General features: G+C 34.1%; 1 protein-coding gene across 1 annotated transcript in view; it reads left to right on the top strand.

Moving 5' to 3' along the window:
- Positions 1–9,212: 9,212 nt before the first annotated feature.
- The window catches only part of LOC101898324 (very long-chain-fatty-acid--CoA ligase bubblegum), a 33,564-nt gene continuing 18,459 nt past the window's right edge, over positions 9,213–24,317 (top strand). Inside the window, exon 1 of the mRNA XM_059129532.1 lies at positions 9,213–9,512. The gene's annotated coding sequence lies outside the window, so the exon portion shown is untranslated. The remainder of the gene's footprint in view (positions 9,513–24,317) is intronic.

Genomic DNA, 24,317 nt, shown 5'->3' with positions numbered 1-24,317 from the left:
GAATAGTTTTTAAGGAAATTACATTCAAAATTTATGAACTAAATGTGAAAGTTATGTGTTTGCTTTTGTACTATTAATTTAACACATTTCCAATCCAAGTCCGAATCTCCCTTAAAACATGATTTTTTGGGGAAAGTGTCAAAGTAAGAATTATTCTGGATCAAATTTCATTAGGGGTCTCTGAACAAAAGAAATTTGTATATTCAAGACGTACCATGAAAAAAAATATTAATTTTGGTTAATAAAAAACCCTAGTTTTCAAAAATTTTGCACTTTTTCCCACATTTTTCTTTTTTGCTGCAATTTTTTTTTTTAATTTTTGTTTGAAAATTTCAATACGTATTCCTGGAGCACCATCCAAGCCCATATTTCAAAATAAAATGAGGAAATATAATTTTTCATATTTTTTTCAACTGACAGTTACTAGAGAACATTTCAAGATCATTTGCCTCGAATAATCTTACAAATCAAACATTGCACGAATCGGCGATGACGGAGGGACTACGAATGCATTCTCTATTTGATGAGGGGCTTATCAATGCTCTACATGAATGTGATTTGAAATGTGTAGATTTTTCTGTACTTTTTTTATTATTATTTTATTAACAACAACAAAAAAAGCCGTTTAACGCTAGTTCTTATCAGTTAACTAACAAAAACAACACAGATAATTTTGTCTGTCCATCAAGAAAAAATAAAAAAAAATTTGTAATCATTCAAAAAAAAAAAAAAAAAAAAACTATTACAAATTCTTATGTTTTTATTTACAAATAATTTTTTTTCAAATCATTTACCCCAAAAATTGTACTTTGTACTGGTACAATAATTGGGGGTTGGGGGTGTTTAATGTCTGGAGTCCCAATTTTTTTCCTTCACTTGATTCGTTCATGATGATGTTGATGATGATGAGATTTCGTTGGGTGACAAAACAAAAATCTTAGACATCGTTGTCGTTTCGGGATTATCAGACTTAGACTCGTCTCCGTAGTTGCTGTAGTTAGTTGAGTACATGGCTGTAGTTTTTTGTTTTATTCCAGAAATATCAACAGACGAAGGTACCCATTATTGGACGGGTCCAATAAAAATACATAATTGTAGTTTTGTTGATAAGATTTGGGTTCAACAGCAACAACAACAAAAATTGTTCGTTGTTGGTGGTATTGTTCAGAGCCGAATGTTGGCTGTTGTGTGGACAAAGTTTAATGGGAAATTTCGAGTGTTATCGTAGAGTTGCCCAGACGGTGAGAATTTGGGTGGGTTTATATGGATTACCTTTGAGGTTTGAGTTTTATAAATAATTTTTGTTCGATATCTGAAATTTTTAAACAATTAATGAAATTAGGAAAATTATTAAAAATGAAAGTCGTTATTATTTTCAATGCGTCATGTACTGTCTGGCAACAGCCCCAGCAAATAATTTTCGAATGGGTTCATATTTATGTGGAAAAATTTAGGAAGGTCAGATTATGGAATAAACTTCCCACCGCTTCTAGCCTTTACAGGGCGAGATGAAAAAAATTGCAACAAAGTCAAACGCCATCATTTTTACATTTTTTGCTAAATTTTATTGAATGCAAGCAAAAAATGTTGGAAATAGCATCACATTTTAGAATAAGTTTAGATTTGTTCGAATTGGCCACCTCTGGCACAGATTATGGCCTTCAAACGGCCAATGAAACCGTCACACGCTGCCCGAATGTTGCTCTGCGGTATTTTGACCAATTCCCGGCGATGCTCTTGCTTGAGGTGATCGACACTTTGGTATTTTTTAGTACCAACCTTGCTTTCCAAAATACTCCAGACACAATAGTCCAACGGCTTGGTATCCGGAGATTTAGGGGGACATTGGAAATGAAGCGAGGAATCTTATTTTGGAACCTTAATTTGTAGGAGTACGAATGATACGAAAATTTGTATACAGCAAAAAGTTTTTTTTTTAGAAAATTCGTACGGAAAGTACCAATAATAGTACTTTCAGCTCTATGTGATGAGAAAGAGGGAGGCTTCTATTTTTATTTATTTTATTTTTAGGCTTCTATATATAGGTCCACGATATCGTATATCCCCCTTCCGATATTTGGTATTTTGATGACTTTAGCGACATTTTCAATCGGAATTGATTCAAATTTCGTACTTGAAGTTCCTAGTAGGTACTACCATCTATGACTGAAAATTACTTCTGCAGGTTTATGTCTTCTTATTGGATTTTTGATGATTTTCCAAGAACAACCCCTGTCTATATAGGTCCAAGATATCGCATACCCCCAAACCCCCCGATATTCGGTTATTTGATAATTTTAGCGACAGTATTCACCGGAATTTTTTCAAATTTTGTATTTGAAGTTCGTAATGGGTACTTCAACCTATGACGGAAAATTCCTATACAGGTCCACGTCTTTATAAAGACCACATATAACGGCACCTACCTTTATTCGTCATTTTGATGGCATTAGCGACATTATTCATCGGGATTGTTTCAAATTTCGTATTTGAACTTCGTAATGTGTACTACAGCCGATGACAAAAAATAACTTATGAAGGACCACGTCTTCGTATAACCCCTTTGAGCGGTATCTTTCGACGGAAGTTTTTCCTTCCTTTTAAATGGTGAAGGGTATAAAAAGTTGCCTTTTCACTTTTTTTTTTAATATTTACATTTTCCCTCCAAATAGTGGAAGTGTGTGTGTTTTTTGCTTATATGAATTCCTGTCGTTTGAGTAAGATTCAGACTTTTGATGTATTCTGGGAATAGAATTTTATTCTCTACTAGTCCAGCCAAAGTCCACCTGAAATTTTTAAAAATTTATATTCGTTTCAACAGTTCATGTTTGGCCCTTTTGGATACTCAAAATAAACAATTTGTTAAATTTGGCGAAATTTTGTGATGAAAACGTCATACATCGTACTAAATTTGTAGACTTCTAAGGTTTTATATATTATTCAAGTTGTGCCTTTTTCGGAAAGAAAAATAGAAAAAATGTTTTTGTTTTTGGTTTAAAATTACCAAAAAGTCTTCAAAATATCACATATCGATCCATATTCTTTTTTTCTGCTCAAATCTCTTTCAATGTTTACATATGTAAACCCTAGAAACCAACAGTGACCTCAATGTCAAAATTCAAAACTTAAGCTTTATCCATTCCCCCATTACCATTTAGTACGCATATCCAAAATAATCTACATCTCTCATTCCTAGACACCAGCAGTGATCGAAATATAATACCTTATAGTACTTTCCCAACAATTATAGCACGCATTTACAGAACCACCAGACCTCAGAACCAAATGCTAACAGAGATCTCAGTAACAATTTTCGGGATTCCAGATCTATTCATTCTCTCAATACCAAATTTAGTTACATTTAGTACTTTTCGTATAATTTTAAAACTCATTCTCAAAACCTTATCCATATCTCAATCCTAGACACCAACAGTTGTCGCAATATATCATTTCATGGTTTCAGCTCTGTACCTTCACCCAATATCTTTATCCCAGTATCTTTTAGCACTTTTCTTACAAATGCATCCTTTCTGCATTTCGCCAAATCTCAATCTCTCAGAATTTTATTTCTATACCTTCACCCATTACCAAATACAGTACCATTCAGCATTTTTCGTACGATTTTAGTACACATTTACGAAACCAACATAAAAAAAACATATAAAAATATAAATAGTCTTGTTTTGCCTTTTAGTGCCTCTAGTACAAATTTCCAATTCTCAGAATTAAAGCTGTACAATTATAGAATTTGAGACGAAATTTAAAAGTTGACACATTTGTGGCACTTTTTGGTACCAAGAAAGTACTTTTCTCAAATAACGACATTCGAAGGAAATTTTTCTTTCGTCACTCAAACTTAAATCTTAATTTTCATAATGTTGACACAAACCGTACAATATTTAGTACAAATGTTCGCACGAACATAATTTCCCAATATGAACTTTTAAGTTTCCAGCTCTAAAATTGGAAGATTATATCTATAGACGTGTAAAATTTAGTCCAGACAACACAGCTTTTAGTGCCTTTCTTATTACGAATATTTAAATTTTACGAATCTATTCCTGATAGATTGGTACGGCCGAAACGTGCCTCATCGAAAGAACGATTTTAGACCCTAGCGCTGTTCGTCCGTCCGTCTGTCTGCCTGGCTTGTTCGCACGATAAAACTCGAAGGAGTATCCGAGTATTTTTCAAACTTTTCAAACTGGGTACATCGTAATATTGTACTCGAACTTAGATCGAGTTCGGAGATGGGCAATATCGGCTTACGCCTTCTGGTAACTCCACCACAAAAGGTCAAAATTTTCACTGCAGGGCAAGAGAAACAATATTCCGATTTTCTTCCAACTTTGCAAATCCTAATATTTACGTCAGTGCTATGTTAGGTGATAAAATGGACAATATCGGCCCAATCTATCAAGCACCTCCACCACAAAGGGTCAACATTTTAAAGAATTACAACTTTCATAAAATGTGATGTAAGAGTCCGATTGTCTTCAAAGTTCACAGATCCCAATATTTATATTAACCCAAGGTATGGTGTTAAGATGGAATATATCGGTCCACGCCTTCTGGTACCGCCCACACAAATGATCGAGATTTTCAAAAAAGTATATATTTTTTGCACAGATAGAGAAGCGATAATCCGATTTTGCTCCACATTTGCAAATCCTAATATTTGCATCAGTGCTAAGTAAGGTGCGAAAATGGACAATATCGGTCCACTCTATCAAGCACCTCCACCACAAAGGGTATGAAATGTGATGTAGGAGCCCGATTGTCTTCAAATTTCACACATCCTAATATTTTTTATAAACCCAAGGTTTGGTATTAAGACAGAATATATCGGTCCACTCCTTCTATAACCTCCCCCACAAGAGGTCGAAATTTTGAATATCCATTAAGGTCATAAAACGCGAAATTAACATCCGATTTCCATTCAGACTTGGCATATCTGAATACTTCTATCAACACAGGATCTGTTATAAAGGCGGTGGAAATCTGGCCATTCCTTCTGGTACCTCCCCCACAAAGGGTCAAAGTTTTGAATAACCAAAACGTTCATAAAATCCAAAGTAAGCATCAGGTTCTCCTTATATTCAACACATACAAACATTTTTTCTAACACAAAATCTGTTGTGGCGATGCTATATATCTACGAATCCCTTCTGGTACCTCACCCACAAAGGGTCTAGATTTTCAATCTTTTATTTGTCATAAATTGCGAAACAACTCAGCGATTCCTTCCAAGTCTCTATATCGAGTTATATGTCTCTCAACCAGAAACCTAAGGAGGAATTGGAATTTATGATTTTCCATAAATTAAAAATAAATGTTATATTTTCTTATTATTTTGGCCATACCACTATATTAAGATGTATTAGATGAAGTATGAAAATGGAAGACTTAGGTCGACTATATCTGGCAACTTATGCACACTTTAACATTTTCTAAAAATTAACGTATATGTCATGTAAAGTGAAGGAAGTTATCAATATAGTACAAACCTGGCACGTCGCAATATTTATATCATATTTATTTAGGTCCGATATGAAATGTCCAATATTGGCCCATTCTTTAGGAACCTACTCCACAGAGGGTCGATAATTTGAATAATCATAACAGAAGTCAAATTATATGTAAATAATCGAACATTATCTGAGGGTATACATTTTCGGCAAAACCGACGGATACTTTTTAACTTGTTTTTTTTTTTTTAATTTTATAAAAATGTAAATATAAATATATATAAATGATGGCAACCCTGCATAATTGGTGACAACTTTTCAATTTTTCTTGCAAGTGCTTGCTTTCATTTGCGCGTATTATTTTTGTTAATCTAATCTTGTTTACTTTCATTCTCTTTTGACCAAAGCAATTGTGCTCTTTGGAAAACACACACACACACACTCTCTCTCTTTCTCTTTGGCTTATCTCTTATCATCGGCTCTACCTTAATATTTTCCGTGGCGATTTAGCCAGTGTTGCCGTTTGAAATTTTTATTTCAGCCCAAATTTTTTCTAAAAACCGCCCAAAATCGACCATATCCGCCCAAACTGTAAAAAGTTGAATAATTTATATGTAGTTTGTATTTAAGTAAATTTTATTGAAAAATGTTCACTATACATAAAAAAGGTACTCAAGTTTTATTACATTCAATGTATTAAATACATTAGAGAAAATAAAAATTTGATTGTTATTTTACTTCAAGATTTTTTTATACCCTCCACCATACTATGGAGGGTATATTAACTTTGTCATTCCGTTTGTAACTCCTCGAAATACTCATATCAGACCCAACAAAGTATATATATTCTTGATCAGCGTAAAATTCTAAGTCGATTTAGCGATGTCCGTCTGTCTGCCTGTTGTAATCACGCTATCTTTCGAATGAATTGAGATAGATGGCTTAAATTTTGCACACATGTTTATTTTCCAGTAGGCAGGTTAAGTTTGTAAATGGGCCATGTAGGTCCACGTTTTCATATAGCCCCCATATAACGGTACCTCCCGATATTCGGTATTTTGATGATTTTAGCGACATTATTCACGGGAATTGTTTCAAATTTGGCATTTGAAGTTCAAAATGGATACTACACCATAAGACGGAAAATTGTCTGTGCAGGTCCACGTCTTCGTATAGCCCCCATATAACGGTACCTCCCGATATTCGGTATCTTGATGATTTTAGCGACATAATTCACGGGAATTGTTTCAAATTTGGTATTTGAAGTTCAAAATGGATACTACACCCTAAGACAGAAAATTTTCTGTGCAGGTCCACGTCTTCATATAGCCCCCATATAACGGGACCTCCCTATATTCGGTATTTTGATGATTTTAGCAACATTATTCACCGGAATTGTTTCAAGATTGGTATTTGAAGTTCGTTATGGGAACTACAGTCTGTGACAGAAAATTGTCTGTGCGGGTCCAGGTCTTCGTATAGGCCCCATATATTCGGTATTTTGACGATTTTAGGTACAATACCCAACGAAATTGTTTGAGATGTATTTTAGTTCGTAGTATTTTAAGTTCGTAATGGATGCTACAGCCTGTTACAAAAAATTGTCTATGCTGGTCCAGGTCTTCGCACAACTCCGATATAACGGCACCTCCTTATATACGATATTTTGATGATTTTAGCTACATTATTCACCGTTTATTTCAAGTTTCGAATTTGAATATGGTAATGGCTTATGACAAACAATGCCTATGTAAGTCCACGTCGTATAGACCCCAATATAACGGCTATATTCGGTATTTGTAAAATTTTAAAAGAATTTTTTAAGGATTTTATTTTTTAAAAATTTCCAAATTCGTTGCAAATGGTGGAGGGTATTAAAAGTTCGGCCCGGCCGAACTTACTGCTTTTTAACTTGTTATATATTATATATATATATATATATATATATATATATACATATATATATATATATATATATATATATATATATATATATATATATATATATATAATATATATATATATATATATATATATATATATATATATATATATATATATATATATATATATATATATATTTGAAAAAGTAACATAATACAAGAATTCAATGTATTAAATACATTAATTATTATTCAGGTTTTTATACCCTACAACACTATGTGTTGGGTGTATTATAACTTTGATTGGGCCAAAAATTGTGTAACACCACGAAATATTGTTTTTCCACATAGGAAAGTATATATGGATCTTCCTATCTCGCCGAGCTGAGTCGATCTAGCTATGTATGTCCGTCCGTCCGTCTGTCCATGTTAATTTGCAATCACTCTACAGGTCGCAATTATAGACCATTCGAAGCGAAAGTTAGCATGAGGCTAGAGCTTTGGGCTGGGCAGAAGCCTTCCAATGTTGATGGTCATCAGGTAATATTTAGTGGTTTAGTAGCATTTGTGATAAATAAAAGTCAATTTTTCCATTAAAACCCCGAATATTTTTACTGCCGGCGAAATCACAAATAGACGAACAGGTCAATTCTGACCGTTAAGTAGATGCCGATAGTAAAAATATTGGTTATATATAGCGTTATTTAGCGTTATTATTTATATACAGATTGCAATTATCGTTCGATGCTCACGAAATTTTTCACAAAGGTAGGGTTAGGCTCAGAAGGGCTTAGCCTTTTGTTTTCAAAGATGTCCGCAATATATTTAGGGGTTGAAATGGACCAGCAACTCAAAATGTTCCTGATTTTGCAGCCGTTATAAAGGTCCCAAATATAAACCTAAGGACACGAAATCTCGCATGAAGTTAGAGCTTAGGACAGCGGGTAGAATGGACCACTACTTTTGTGTAAAAAATACCAACATTACTTACAGGCGATACACAATAGGCGAACTTCTGGGTTTTTTATGCTGATTTCGTTGAAATATCGTAGACAAGCAAATCATATAGATGAGTCTAAATTTGGAGATACAGAGGGGCCTCTTGCTTTTGGAGATGATCGCAAAATATTTATTTAAAATTGAAGCCAATCGACACGCCTGAGAAGATAGTTAAGTACAGGGAAGAATTCTGCCAATTTGGATGACCATTGGAATATATAAAATGGACCACAAAAACTAACAGCACGACGGAGTGCATAAATATTGGGAAAATATCCCTGGTCAAAATGCTAAGGGTAATATGCTGGAGTGCTCCGTGACATAATTTCAAAAGCGAAATCTTCCAAAATGGATTTGGACATGAGCGGGCTTCTAACATATTGTAGTGTTGTAGGGTATCACATGGTCGGCCCCGCACGACTATAGCCTAATGTATTATATATATATATTATTAAAAAACTTAACAAAAATCTATAAAATAAAAAACGATTCATCTCAATAAAAAATATAAAATTCAGTTAGTAATAAAAAATCTAAATTACGTAAAAATAAACAATGAAAAAGAAATTTGTACCCAATATGGAAAAAATCCGCCCAAAATCCGCCCAAACCACAAAATGTATCTTTTTTCCGCCCAAATTTGGACGGAAACGCCCAAAACGGCAACACTGGATTTAGCTGTAAATAAAAAGCAAAACATTGTGTTTTGTTGTTGTCACTTGGACGAGCGACTGAGGCAGACATCGCACTTGGTGGCTCCCACAAACAGCAACAACAACAACAACACATCGACAGCAGCAACTCAAAAGAAAAGATCCTCAACGGCAGTGTTGTTGCTGCTTTGGCTGATTGCTTAGTCGACAACGTTGTTACAACAAGGCCCGCTCTGCTTTGCCTGTCGCCGCGGCTGTTGTTGCTGCCTAGCACACTTTTGTTCAGCCACTGACCTGTTTGAGGTGTCAGTCTTTTCATTAGCTCTGAGGCGTGTTGATCGTGAGTCGATGGTGGTAGCAGTGTTAGCTCCCAATTCAGTTTGAAAACGTGGATTGTGTTCACAAGGAAAAAATAGAAAAAAAAAAACAGAAGTGCATTCAAAACTGAAGAGCCGTTCTTCAAGTTTTCTTTGTAATAATTTAAAAAAATATATATAGTGCTTAAAAAGGTAAACATAAATAAATAATATTAATAAACAGAAATTAAAAAAAAAATAGTAAAAAATAAATAAAAGTGCAAAGATGACAGACAAAATGGAAAAAGGTCAAAGGACGAAACCAGTGATAAATACCCTTCAAATTATTGTTGGTAATAAACAAAAGACACGTGAAAAAGTCAATGAACTTTTTAATAAAAACCGTTTTGATTTTTTTTTTTTGGAAACAAAACTGAGAACAAACATGCAAAGCAAGAAACAAATATATTTTTTTGGAAAAATGTGTGACAAAAGTGTTTGGTGAAATTTGAATCGAATTTTGGGTCTTACCTTTGGTAAAATATTAAGGCAATTTATATCAATTCAAAAAGCTGGAAAAAGAAAAATATTATTTAAAAATAACCAGAAATTAATACCAATAATGAAAAATAATTTAAAATATTGAGGTGAAAATATGTACTGTCTTCAGGACTAAACTACTTTTATAACCTTGGACTAAACAAAATTATTAAATATCGGCATGTTATTCCAAAGCGCATTATTTTAAATAAATGGATTTTGAACAAAATATTCAGCTAAATTTACGACTCATAGAGTTAAATAATTCTTTGGAGACTTTGGAGACAGGACATTAAAATAACCCTACCTAATTTCAATAAAGGACGAACCCTATTGAAATCGGAGATAATCAGTCAAAATTTAGATATAGCTCCCATATATATCTTCGTACGATTTGGCTTTTATTGTGCACCAAACGTGTAATATCAGCCCGAATTGTGTGGAATTTTTCATATACACCCAAATTAGGCCTGAAAAAAGTATACCAAATTTGATCGAAATCGGTTCAGATATAGCTATAGCTCCCATATATATTGTTCATACGATTTGTTATTTTTGTCCTCCGCAGCTGTAATATGCACTCCGTGACAACGGTATTCGGGGAAATATATGAAATGCAGCTCAGAAATACCTTTGCTAAATTTTATCGAGATCGGTTCAGATTTGGATATAGCTCCCATATATAACTTCGTCCGATTTACCTTTTATTGTGCATCAAACGTCTAATATTTTCCCAAGTGGGATGGAATTTGGCACATACGACCGAATTGAGTCTAGAAGGTAGTATGCCAAATTTGGTGAAGATCGGTTCAGATATAGCTATAGCTTCCATATATATTGTTCATCTGATTTGTTATATTTGTTACCCCAAACGTAATATGCACTCCGTGACAACGATATTCAGGGAAATACAGCTCAGAAATATCTTTGCCAAATTTTATCGAGATCGGTTCAGATTTGGATATAGCTCCCATACATATTTTTATCCGATTTTAAATTATTTGTGCACCAAATGGGCAACATAAGTCCGAATTTAGAGTCAGAATAGAAGCCTATTGTTTTTGTAGATGATCGCAAAATATTTAGGGGATGAAATGGACCAAAAACAGAAGAATTTCGTGATTTTGCAACTGCTCTATATGTCGCAATTATAGACCAATTCACACGGAATTTAGCATGGGGCTAGAGTTTAAGCCTGGGCAGAAGCCTAACATTTTGTTTGGTCATCGGACAATATTTAGCGGGTAAAATAGACCACAACTTTTATGTGAAAAAAATACGACAATTTTCACAAAACCGCGAATATTTTCGATCGCAGCGAAATCACATATACTCTAAAATATGTCTTCTGATCGTTGTAGTGATACGCATGCCAAGATATTGTCTATGCAGGTCCACGTCGTCGTATAGACCCTAATATACGGGCTACATTCGGAATTTTTAAGATTTTCAGAGAATTTTTAACGGATTTTATTTTTTTTAAATTGCCAAATTTGTACCAGGTTAGGGTATTCAAAGTTCGGACCGGCCCGGAACTTACAGCTTTTTTACTTGTTTCATATCAGATTTTATGTTTATAGAAATATTGGGATGTACGAAATGTAAGGGCCATAGAAAATTTTATTGTAGATATGATTATTCAATTTTATATCCATTTTGGCGAAGTTACCAGAGGCAATGGGCCGATATATCTTATCTCCACACTAGATCTTGTGTTGGTCGAGATGTTATGATCTGCCAAGTTTAAAAAGAATCGGATAATTATTTCGGCATTTTATGAGTTTTGACCTGTTGTAGAGAGGTAACTGAGGGAGTAGGTTCATATCTAAAATTTTCACACCTGATCTTGTGTTGACAGACATATTGGGACATGTCGAGTTTGAAAATAATTGAATGCTCGTATGCCGTTTTATGAGCTTTATGGTTATTCAAAATGTTGGCCCTCTGTGGGAGAGGTACCACAAGGAGTGGACCCATGTATTCCATCATCACCACAAATCTTGTGTTTATAAAAATATTGGCATGTGTGAAATTCGAAGGCAATCGGACTCTTACATCACATTTTATAAGAGTTATAATTATTCCAAATTTTGACCCTTTGTGGGGGAGGTACTTCATGGAGTGGGTCGATATTGTCTATTTTCCCACCTGACGTAGCACTGATGCAAATATTAGCATTTGCAAAGTTTGTACAAGATCGAATGATACTTCCTCTTTTCAAGAGAAAATAATTTATTTTCTTTGAAAATGTTTACCTTTTGATGGGGAGGTACCAGAAGGAGTGGATCTATATTGCCCATCTCCGAACTCGATCTAAATTTGATAGTAATATTTCGATGCAACAAGTTTGGACCAAATCGGATACTCCTTTCGAGAGTTATCGTGCACCCCAGCCAGACAGACGGATGGACGGACATTGCTATATCGACTCCAAATGACCTGATACGGGTTTGGTCCAAAGAGACCTATGGTCTAAAACCTGTATTACGATGAGGCACGTTTTGGCCGTATGAAATGATCTATAACCTCCCCAGGGTATAATTACGAAAAATACATACTAGTACGAAATTGGGTATTTAGGAAGGAATAGAACTGGAAATCTTATATTAGTGTGTATTGAAATGTAAATTGTGGCCGCTTATTTAATAAATTCTCCTTGGGGTAAAAAAATCTCTTAATATGAGTTCCTAATTCCGCATATGAAGCACCTGGTACTTGTTATTTTAAAATAAATATATTTTAATTGCAAATATTAATTAATTGCAACAGCTAACAATCAGAGAACAAACTTGCAATGGTTTACAAGAGTTCATATCAAATTATAGGCGTATAGGGTATCATTTGGTCGGCTCCGCCCACTATGCAGATTTTGTCGACCAGTTTCTTTCTTTTTCTCGCCGTTGTTTTTCTTATTGTCATTTTAATGTTAAATGTTTTAACGGTTCACATGCCTTTGGGCTAATTATTATAATTACAAATCGACGTACGCACGCAATGGTCACACCGGCCTTTGTCCAGCTCTCAATCAGATCGTACGATTTTGAAGTGATAAACTATGTACTTTGTTTTGATTCAATTGCCACATTTCCTCAGAGTTCATCAGTTATTATCACTGTGATTGCAATCTCTCAGTCTCAAATCTATCAAATTGTCGTGTCGTTGAAGAGATAAGTACATACATACATACATACATTCATATATGTGTGCGAAATATAAGCTGTCAATACAAATGCAGTTTCATGAAACAATAAAAATGTATACCATAATATTATTTATTTATAAAAAAAATTATTAATGACATATGATTGTGAAATTTAAAATTTTGAAAAATAAAACATAACAATTGTCTTGAGGCTGGAAAATGAAAAAAATCCGCTCTACACAGACACGTGGCGTGACGCAGGCAATAATAATTTTTATTTCGTATTTTTCTTAGGGAATTTCCTTTTTATGCCCTACACCATATAGTGGTAAGGGTATTATGTCTTTGGGCATTTTTATGTAACATGGAGAAGGAAGCGAGTTGGACCCATGGTTACTTTTGAGAATCTTCATAGAATCACTTTCTGAATCGATTTAGGCATGTCCGTCCGTCCGTCTGGGCGTCTGTCCATGTATTTTTGTGTACGAAATGCAGGTCGCATTTATTATCCGATTGAGCTGAAATTTTCCAAAAAATATTTGTTTGCCCCCAGGTCGAACCCTATTGAAATTGGTGAGAATTTGTTCAAACTAAGAAATAGCTGCCACATATATCTTCAACCGATTTCGGGTTAATTGTGTACCAAATGGCCAATATAAGTCCAAATGACCTGAACTTTGGCAAATCCGACAGAATTCATACTAGAAAGAAATACTTCAAATTTGTTGAAAATCGGTTCAGATATAGCTATAGCTCCCATATATATGATTCATCCGATTTGAGGTTTTGAGTTCCTCACATGCGAAATATGCACTCCACAACCATAATCTTTGGTACCAGATATCAGATACAGCTCAGAAATAAGCTTTTTAAATTTTGTCAACATCGGTTCAGATTTAGATAGAGCTCTCATATATACCATTATCCCATTATCCGATTTCAGGGTTTTTTGTACACCAAATGGCTAATATCAGTCCAAATGACCTACATTTTGGTACATGCGACCGAATTCAGTCTTGAAGCAGGTACATGAAATTTGGTGAAAATCGGTTCAGATATAGCTATAGCTCCCATATATACGCTTCATCCGATTTGGGGTTTTAGGTTCCTCACATGCGTAATATGCATTCCACATGATTGATATTTGGTACCAGATATAAGATACATCTCAGAATTAGGTGCCCAAAATTTTGTCAAGATCGGTTCAGATTTGGATATAGCTCCCACATATATCTTTTGCCGATTTCAGGTTTTTGTGCACCAAACGGTCAATATCAGTCCAAATGATCTGAATTTTGGCACATACGACCGAATTCAGTCTAGAAGCAGGTACATCAAATTTGGTGAAATTCTGTTCAGATATAGCTATAGCTCACATATATATGCTTCATCCGATTTGGGGTTTTAGGTTCCTCACATGCGTAATATGCACTAAAGAAGATTGATATTTGGTACCAGATATCAAATGCAGCTCAGAAATAATCTTTTTTAATTTTGTCAAGATCGGTTCAGATTTGGATATAACTCTCATATATACCATTATCCGATTTTAGGGTTTTTTGTACACCAAATGGCTAATATCAGTCCAAATGACCTACATTTTGGTACATGCGACCGCAATCAATCTAGAAGCAGGTACATCAAATTTGGTGAAAATCGGTTCAGATATAGCTATGGCTCCCATATATATGCTTCACCCGATTTGGGGTTTTAGGTCCCTCACATGCGTAATATGCACTCCACAAGGTTGCAATTTGGTACCACATGTCAGATACAGTCCAGAAGTGCCTCGTCAAATTGTATCAAAATCTGTTCAGATTTAAGTATAGTTCCCACATACATCTTCGACCGATTTCGGGTTTATTATGCACCAAATGGCCAATATCAGTAAAAATGAGCTGAATTTCGGCACATCCGACCGAAATTTGGTGAAAATTGGTTCAGACGTAGCTATAGCCGCAAGTATATGTTTCATCCGATTTTGCGTGCGGGCTACACACGGCTGTAGTATCCATTACGAACTTCAAATACCACTTTTGAAACAATTCCGGTGAATAATGTTGCTTAAATTACCAAAATACCGAATATCGGGAGGTGTCGTTATAAGATGGCTATACGAAGACGTGGACCTGCACAGACAATTTTCTGATAATGGCTGTAGTATCCATTATGAACTTAAAATACCAAATTTTAAATTATCCCGGTGAATAATGTTGCTTAAATCACGAAAATACCGAATATCGGGAGGTACCATTATATGAGGTCTATACGAAGACGTGGACCTGCTCCGACAATTTTCGGTCTTAGGCTGTAGTATCCATTACGAACTTCAAATACCAAATTTGAAACAATTCCTGATCATAAAGTCGCTTAAATCGCCAGAATATCGAAATTAGGGAGGTACCATTATATGGTGGCTATACCAAAATGTGGACCTACATTTTCAATACCAAAAGTTCTGCAGATATAGTATACATTTGAGTAAAATTTTATCAAGCTACTTCATTTCGTTCGGGAGCTAGAGTGATTTCCACAGACGGACGGACGGACATCGCTAAATCGATATAGAATTCTATGCTGATCAATAAAATATATGTATTCCTTGTGGGGTCTAAAATGTATATTTCGAGGTGTTACAAACGGAATGACAAACCAAATATACCCTCCATACTATGATGGAGGGTATAAAAATTTTGTATTTCTCGAATTGAGACTCTTCACCTCGATCACCCCAATTCACCACATTTCACTTCAAGGCCTCCGTCTGTGTTTTGTCAACAAATTGTTTACATGGTGCACCACCCACACACAGCCAATACACCCTACCACCAAAATAATCTATTATCTCACTTTTTACATATCTTTATCCTATCTTTTAATTTTGTAAATGCCCTCGATAGTTCCTACTACTGTCGGCCAATTGGACTTTGTTCTAAATCGTGTGCATGCTGTAGGTACGTGTGTGTGTGTTTTCTTATTTTAAAAATAATATTGAGATGTTTCGCACGAAATTTGATTTCTAGTCAATCTTCAAAAAAAAAAAAAAAAAAAAAAAAACAGAAAACAACAACAAAACCCAACAGCAAAACTATTTAGGAAAATATGCTGACGTTTCAAATATGTTGCTGTTGTTGTTTTTTTTTTTTTTTTCAAATTGTCACGTCAACATACACTGCCAAACAAAGGAACGAGATTTTGAAAATTAAATACAACGGAATAAGAAATCGAAATTCATTTGAAAAAAAATTGCTTCTAGATCAGGAAATGAAAATTGGTTGGCGATATTACATTGCATTGCAAATTTCTGTTTAACTGGAGGACATTACTTTAGTGAAGACCCTCTTCCACAATGATTTTAGCTTTTCAAGGCAAGACACAGATTCGTGAAATATTACATAAAACATATTCTGCATCTAGTAAGAGATATGGAGGTGGTTTTGAAAATGTGAACTATATTTGTACGAAAAGTACTGAATGGTACTATTTTTGGTATTGGGTGAAAGGATAGGGCAGCAATCCCCAAAATTTATATCGAGGTCTCTGTTGGTGTCTATGGTTAGGACTTAGAGGTGTTTTTGAAAATGTGTACTATATTTGTACAAAAAGTACTAAATCTGGTATTTGGTTAAGGAAAGGAGCTGAAATCCCTACATTTGATCTTGAGGTCTTTGTTGGTATCTGGGATTGAGATATGGAGGTTTGGGAAATGTGTACTATAATTGTACGAAAATTACTAAATGATACTAATTTGGACCACTGTTGGCGTCATCGATAAATGTTACTAAATATGGTATTGGGTGAAGGAATAGAGCTGAAATTTGTAAAATCCACTTCTTCTGATATTGCACCCCTTGAGTATCCATTACGGGCCGTAAAAATCCACGCCTTTTGCCGTAATAGAACCCTCTAAAAATTCCTTAGAAAATCTACGCCTTTTGCTGTGATGTTCCCTTCAAAAATTCCTTAGAAAATCTACGCCTTTTGCTGTGATGTTCCCTCCAATAATTCCTTAAAAAATCCACGCCTTTTGCTTGATAGTTCCCTCCAAAATTTCCTTAAAAAATCCACGCTTTTTGCTGTCCCTTTCAAACATTCCTTAAAAAATCCAGTCTTTGGATGTTGCAGTCCTTTCCAAAAATTCCTTAAAAAATTCCACGCCTTGGGATGATGGAAGTCTCTTCAAAAATTCCTTAAAAAATTCCACGCCTTGGGATGATGGAAGTCTCTTCAAAAATTCCTTAAAAAATTCCACGCCTTGGGATGATGGAAGTCTCTTCCAAAATTCCTTAAAAAATCCACGCCTTTGAATATTGCAGTCCTCTCCAAAAATTCCTTAAAAAATCTAAACCTTAGGATGTTGCAGTCCTCTCCAAAAATTCCTTAAAAAATCCACGCCTTTGGATGTTGCAGTCCCCTCCAAAAATTCTTAAAAAATTCACGCCTTTGGATGATGGAAGTCTCTCCAAAACTTCCTTAAAAAAATCCTCGCCTTTTGCTATGATAGTCCCCTAAAAAATCCACGCCTCCTCACCAAAAAATCCCTTAAAAAATCCACGCCTACTCTCCAAAAAAAATCCTTAAAAACCTGTGCCTCCTCACCAAAAAATCGCTTGAAAATCTAAGCATCCCCTCCCAAAATTTCTTAAAAAATCCAAGCCTCCTCTCCAAAAATATCTTAAAAAAGACACGCTCCCCTTCCAACATTTCTTAAAAAATCCACGCCTTTGGAAGTAGCAGTCCTCTCTAAAAATTCCTTAAAAAATCCAAGCCTTTTGCTGTAATAGTCCCCCCAAAAATTCCTTAAAAAATCCACGACTTTTGAAATTTTACTCAAATGTGTGTTTCGTCTGCAGGACTTTTGGTATTGAAAATGGACGTTTAGGTATAGTCCCCATAAAACTATACCTCCCTATATTCTGTATTTTGATTAATTTAGCGACATTATTCACCTGAATTGTTTCAAATTTCGTATTTCAAGCTTATTATGAATACTACAGCCTGTGACAGGCCCAGTTCTTGGTATAGCCCCCATATAACGGTTCCTGCCTATTTTCGGTATATTTATGATTTTTCGGGATTTGTTTTTAAATTTCGTATTTGAAGTTTGTAATGGGTACTACAGCCTATGACTGAAAGTTGCCTATGCAGGTCCAGGTCTTTCTGTAGCCCCAATATAACGGTACCTCCCTATATTCGGTATTTTGCAGATTTCAGCGACATTATTTACCGCATCTTTTTCAAATTTCTATGCTGGTCAAGGTCTTCGTATAGACCCCCTGTAGCTCCCTTTATTCGGTATTTCTATGATTTTGCGCCATTAATCACCGGAATTGTTTCAAATTTCATACTTTCACTTCCTAATGTATACTACAGCCTGTGACAGAACATTTCGTATGCAGGTCCATGTTCTCGTATACTCACCTGATTTTTTTCAAATTTCGTATTGTAAATTCGCAATGGACACTACAGCCTGTGACAGGTCCAGTTCTTCGTATAGGCCCCATATATCGGTACCTCCCTATATTCGGTATTTAGAAGATTTCTGCGACATTATTCACCGGAATTGTTTTAAATTTTATATTTGACGTTCGTAATGAGTACTACAGACCATGACTAAAAATTACTTATGCAGGACCACGTCTTCGTATAGCCCCCTATATAAAGGGGTTTCATTTGAGAGGTATTTTTCAACAGATATTTCTTTTGAAAATTTGCAAGTTCCTTCCAAATTGTTGAGGATACTAAACATTTCGGCCCGGTCGAACTTAGTTGCTTTTTTACTTGATGCTTGTTATTATTACTACTTCTATTTAGTTTTGGAGCCATATTTCGATTTTTTTTATTTTTTTGTTTTTTTTTTTTTTTAATTTTTAATGAAGTCGAACTTAGCTTTTTTTACTTATTGCTTGTCATTATTACTACTTCTATTTTTAGAGCCATACTTCGATTTTTTTTATTTTTCTTTTTTTTTATTTTTTGTTTTTGTTTTTTTTTTTAATTTTTTAATAAAGTCTATTGCATTGTGGGTTTGTTTTCATGGTCAATTTTATGGATGTTGGCCAATAGCTCGATTTGATGGTATTACTCTCTTGCGGCCACTTTCAATAACCAACAACCTGCTGAAAACTATGGCATCGCATCAACAACTCCATAACGGGCCACAAACACTTGTTTTGGCCAACTTAAACGATGATTGTAGTTGGAGGGAGAGCAAGCCAACCGAAAAAAAGAAAAAAAATATTTTCACAGAAAGTTTAATTTAATGTTTTTTTTTGGTCGTTGTTGCTGCTGTTCATTACTTTCATTTGTTGCTGCCGTTGATTCTTTAGATCACGCCATTGAAGCAACAACTACAAACAACAAACTCTAAAGACGCTGGGTATTTGTTTTTAAACTCAAAACAAAAACAAAATAAACTATAAAAATAAAAAAACAAATTTATTCACAAAAAAAAAAAAAAAAAAAAAAAAAAAATAGTGAAAGAGCAATGAGTACAGAAAAACTGAACATAATTTGAAATCGTGACCAGTGTTGCTGGTGTCTGACGACAAGATTAAACCGGGCTCAATAGACTTTTAAACATTTCAACTTTTTGGAATTCTAAATTCTATTTTTAGAATTTGTTTTCCTAAAGTTCTATTCAAATGATAAGCCATGCTTATGGTACGAGGGTTGTTATTCCGAATTTATTTTCAATTTAAATATTTTATGACTTATACCCATTTGCATTGTAGCCACTTTCAAGAGCTTTAATATTTCAATTGTGATGACATTGCATTAAAGACAAAATTATTTTTTTCCTGCTCTCCGATAAAAAATACTGCTTATCTAAGCAATCGGACAAGCTCTCCAATGACTTTAGGATTTTTTTTTTTTTCAAAAATTTTCTATTTCATATTTAATTTTAAATAAGTTTTGAAATTATTTAGAAAAACATACTTAACAAAAACCAGTAGGGAAATGTTAAAAGTCGGGCGGGGCCGACCATATGATACCCTACATCACTTTGCGTATTTAGCAGAGCTTCCGGAACAAAAAAGTTTATATTGGGAATTTATGTAAAGTAGATCATACCAGCTATGAACCTTATTTGAAAGGGTATCATGGCTTTAGAAAAGTCTCAATTTGGGAACTATATCCAAATCTGAATCGATTTTCAACAAATCGGACAGAGGCTTCTTTTGAACCTCTAGTGCCAAATAACATTGCGGTATAGGGCATGACATGACTTCGATAAGGATTATATGAAACAAGTAAAAAAAGATTAAGTTCGGCCGGTCCGAACTTTTAATACCCTCCACCTTAGGGTAATGGAAACATTAGAACCTGTTATGACCCACAAATACCAATTCTCAAAAATCAAATCCGTGCAAAAATGTGGCAAAAATCATCAAAATACCGAATATCGGGAGGTACCGTTATATGGGGGCTCTGCCAAAACGTGGACTTATACATGCAATGTTTCGCCACCGGAGCTAGAACCTGTTATGACCTACAAATACCAATTCTCAGACAAATCCGTGAAAAAATGCGGCAAACATCAACAAAATACCGAATATCGGGAGGTACCGTTATATGGGGACTATACCAAAACGTGGACCTATACATACAATGTTTTGCCAACGGAGATAGAACCTATTATGACCTACAAATACCAATTTTCAGACAAATCCGTAAAAAAGTGTGACAAAAAACATCAAAATATCGAATATCGGGAGGTACCGTTATATGGGGGCTATACCGAAACGTGGACCTATACATACAATGTTTTGCCAACGGAGCTAGAACCCATTATGACCTGCAACTACCAATTTTCAGACAAATCCGTGATAAAATGTGGCAAAAATCATCCAAATACCGAATATCGGGAGGTACCGTTATATGGGGGCTATACCAAAACGTGGACCTATACATACAATGTTTTGCCACACGCACAGGGACCCGTTATGACCTACAAATACCAATTCTCAGACAAATCCGTGAAAAAATGTGGCAAAAATCATCCAAATACCGAATATCGGGAGGTACCGTTATATGGGGACTATACCAAAACGTGGACCGATATATCTCATTTTCAATACCAACCATCATAGAAACAATACAAATTATTCTGCTAAATTTTGACGCTCTACGTCAAATAATGTGGCCTGTATCGGCATTTCAACAGGCAGACAGACGGACAGACAGACAGACGAACTTAGAATTTTATGCCGATTATGAATATATACATTATGGGGTCTACGACGAATATTAAGACATGTTACAAACGGAATGACAAAGTTATTCCTTTCCAAGGTGGAGGGTAAATAAAAATATTTTTTGGGGCAATATATATACCGGACAGAGATTCACCAAGGGGAAATTTTTCGGAAAAATAACCTCAAAATGGTATGAAGATATATAACGAAGCTATATAAAAATCTGACCTGATCTCGATAAAATTTGGCAGATGAATTTTCGAGCACTATCTGATGGCCGGTATCAAATATAATTGTTGTGAAGGGCATATTACGCATGTGAGGGACTTAAAACCCCAAATCGGATGAAGTATATATATGGGAGCTATAGCTATATCTGAATCGATTTTCACCAAATTTGATGTACTTACTTCTATAGTGAATTGGGTCGGATGTGCCAAAATTCAGGTCATTTGGAGGGATGTTGGCCATTTGGTGCACAAAAAAACCTGAAATCGAATAATGATATATATAGGAGCTATATCTAAATCTGAACCGATCTTGACAAAATTTTAAACACTTATTCCGGAGTTGTATCTGATATCTGGTTCCAAATATCATTCTTGTGGAGGGCATATTACGCCTGTTAGGGACTTAAAACTCCAAATCGGATGAAACATATCTATGGGAGCTATAGCTATATCTGAACCGATTTTCACCAAATTTGATGTACTTACTTCTAGACTTAATTCGGTCGGATGTGCCAAAATTCAGGTCATTTGGTCATAAAGATATATATATATGGGAGCTATATCCAAATCTGAGCCGATTTTCTAAGACAACGTGGATTTTTTAAAAGTTATTTTTAGCGACTATAAGGCAACGTGCATTTTTTAAAAATATAGTTTTTAACAACTTTTAGGCAACGTGGATTTTTTTTAAAAATATCTTCAGCGACTATAAGGTAACGTGGATTTTTTAAAAATTTTTTTCAGCGACTACAAGGCAACGTGGATTTTTTAAAAATTATTTTCAGCGACTATAAGGCAACGTGAATTTTTTTAAAAATATCTTTAGCGACTATAAGGTAACGTGGATTTTTAAAAAATATATATTTTATCGACGTGGATTTTTTAAAAATTATTTTCAGCGACTATAAGGCAACGTGAATTTTTTTAAAAATATCTTTAGCGACTATAAGGTAACGTGGATTTTTAAAAAATATATATTTTATCGACTTTTTTTTTAAATATCTTCAGCGACTTTCAGGCAACGTGGATCTTTTTTAAAAATATATTTTTTAGCAACTTTTAGGCAACGTGGATTTTTTTAAAAATATCTTCAGCGACTTTCAGGCAACGTGGATTTTTTTTAAAAATATCTTCAGCGACTTTCAGGCAACGTAGATTTTTTAAAAATTATTTTCAGCGACTATAAGGCAACGTAGATTTTTTAAAAATTATTTTCATCGACTATAAGGCAACGTAGATTTTTTAAAAATTATTTTCAGCGACTATAAGGCAACGTAGATTTTTTAAAAATTATTTTCAGCGACTATAAGGCAACGTAGATTTTTTAAAAATTATTTTCAGCGACTATAAGGCAACGTAGATTTTTTAAAAATTATTTTCAGCGACTATAAGGCAACGTAGATTTTTTAAAAATTATTTTCAGCGACTATAAGGCAACGTAGATTTTTTAAAAATTATTTTCAGCGACTATAAGGCAACGTAGATTTTTTAAAAATTATTTTCAGCGACTATAAGGCAACGTAGATTTTTTAAAAATTATTTTCAGCGACTATAAGGCAACGTAGATTTTTTAAAAATTATTTTCAGCGACTATAAGGCAACGTAGATTTTTTAAAAATTATTTTCAGCGACTATAAGGCAACGTAGATTTTTTAAAAATTATTTTCAGCGACTATAAGGCAACGTAGATTTTTTAAAAATTATTTTCAGCGACTATAAGGCAACGTAGATTTTTTAAAAATTATTTTCAGCGACTATAAGGCAACGTAGATTTTTTAAAAATTATTTTCAGCGACTATAAGGCAACGTAGATTTTTTAAAAATTATTTTCAGCGACAATAAGGTAACGTAGATTTTTTAAAAATTATTTTCAGCGACTATAAGGCAACGTAGATTTTTTAAAAATTATTTTCATCGACTATAAGGCAACGTAGATTTTTTAAAAATTATTTTCAGCGACTATAAGGCAACGTAGATTTTTTAAAAATTATTTTCATCGACTATAAGGCAACGTAGATTTTTTAAAAAATTATTTTCAGCGACTATAAGGCAACGTAGATTTTTTAAAAATTATTTTCAGCGACTATAAGGCAACGTAGATTTTTTAAAAATTATTTTCAGCGACTATAAGGCAACGTAGATTTTTTAAAAATTATTTTCATCGACTATAAGGCAACGTAGATTTTTTAAAAATTATTTTCAGCGACTATAAGGCAACGTAGATTTTTTAAAAATTATTTTCAGCGACTGTAAGGCAACGTAGATTTTTTAAAAATTATTTTCAGCGACTACAAGGCAACGTGAATTTTTTTAAAAATATTTTCAGCGACTATAAGGCAACGTAGATTTTTTAAAAATTATTTTCAGCGACTATAAGGCAACGTAGATTTTTTATGCTGCCTCATTGGAACTATGAGTGAATCCCAATGTAATTTGATGAACTTGCTTCTAGACTATGTGGTGTAGGGTATATAGAAATGCTTACTTAAGCAATCAGACAAGCTCTCCTAAGACTTGAGAATATTTTTTTCAAGAATTTTCTATTTCGTATTTAATTCAAATAAATTTTGAAATTATTTAGAAAAACATACTTAGCAAAAAATTCTAGTTTCCATTCTCAAAAGACACATTTATTTAAAGTTATTTAAAAATTCTAAAAATAATCCCATATCGTATCGCGTCACATTTTGTCTGATAGATAAATAGCCATGGAAACTTAGAGTAGATTTCTGGGCCAACAAGTGTTCCTGTACCTACTATTCGGCTTTTGGGTACATTTGTACGTACCTGTTTTTTTTTTTTGGCTAGAAACCCACATTGTCTTTGGCTTTGATAGCTGCGAGCATTTTCGCTGACATCTAATTCCTAGTTGTTGTTGTTGTTTTTATTTTTTTTTGTTCACTTGTTG

The sequence above is a fragment of the Musca domestica genome, unplaced genomic scaffold, assembly GCF_030504385.1.
Source record: "Musca domestica strain aabys unplaced genomic scaffold, Musca_domestica.polishedcontigs.V.1.1 62, whole genome shotgun sequence".
Taxonomy (NCBI): Eukaryota; Metazoa; Arthropoda; class Insecta; order Diptera; family Muscidae; genus Musca; species Musca domestica.
This window is presented reverse-complemented; position numbering and strand designations above follow the sequence as displayed.